The sequence below is a fragment of the Octopus bimaculoides genome, chromosome 6 (genome assembly GCF_046866305.1).
Source record: "Octopus bimaculoides isolate indiv1 chromosome 6, ASM4686630v1, whole genome shotgun sequence".
Classification (NCBI taxonomy): Eukaryota; Metazoa; Mollusca; class Cephalopoda; order Octopoda; family Octopodidae; genus Octopus; species Octopus bimaculoides.
In genome coordinates, this window is record NC_142933.1 from 67,214,887 (window position 1) to 67,215,385 (window position 499).

A 499-nucleotide genomic window follows, 5' to 3' on the forward strand; every position below is an offset into this window, starting at 1 on the left:
CAATCACTATCTGCATTACCAGCACGAGCACCAGCACTACGACCACCACTATGACCATGACTACAACGACTACAATGACGACGACCACCACCACCCTTCTCTTCTTTCACATCTTGGTCATCATCAACATCATCATCGTTGTCGTCGATGTCCGCTTCATTATCATCATCTTTGTTGTCGTTGTCAGTCATCTTCCTCATTAGTAATAGCAATACTGCCATAACAAGCCCTACTTGCGTCACCACAAGAACCAAAACAACAACAACAAGAAAACAACAACAACAACAACTGGAAAAATGAGACAGTTACAATGTCAATGCAAAAAAAGAAGGACAGCATCGAGAAGAAACAGCAGCATTCAGGAAAACGTTAGTGACAGTAGCGGCTACGCAGCAGTGCTAGTAGGAACAGCAATGACAACTACAACAACAACAAAAGCAAATCCTCCTCCTCCTCATCAACAACAACAAAAACAGCGGTAGTGGCGGTGCCAATAATA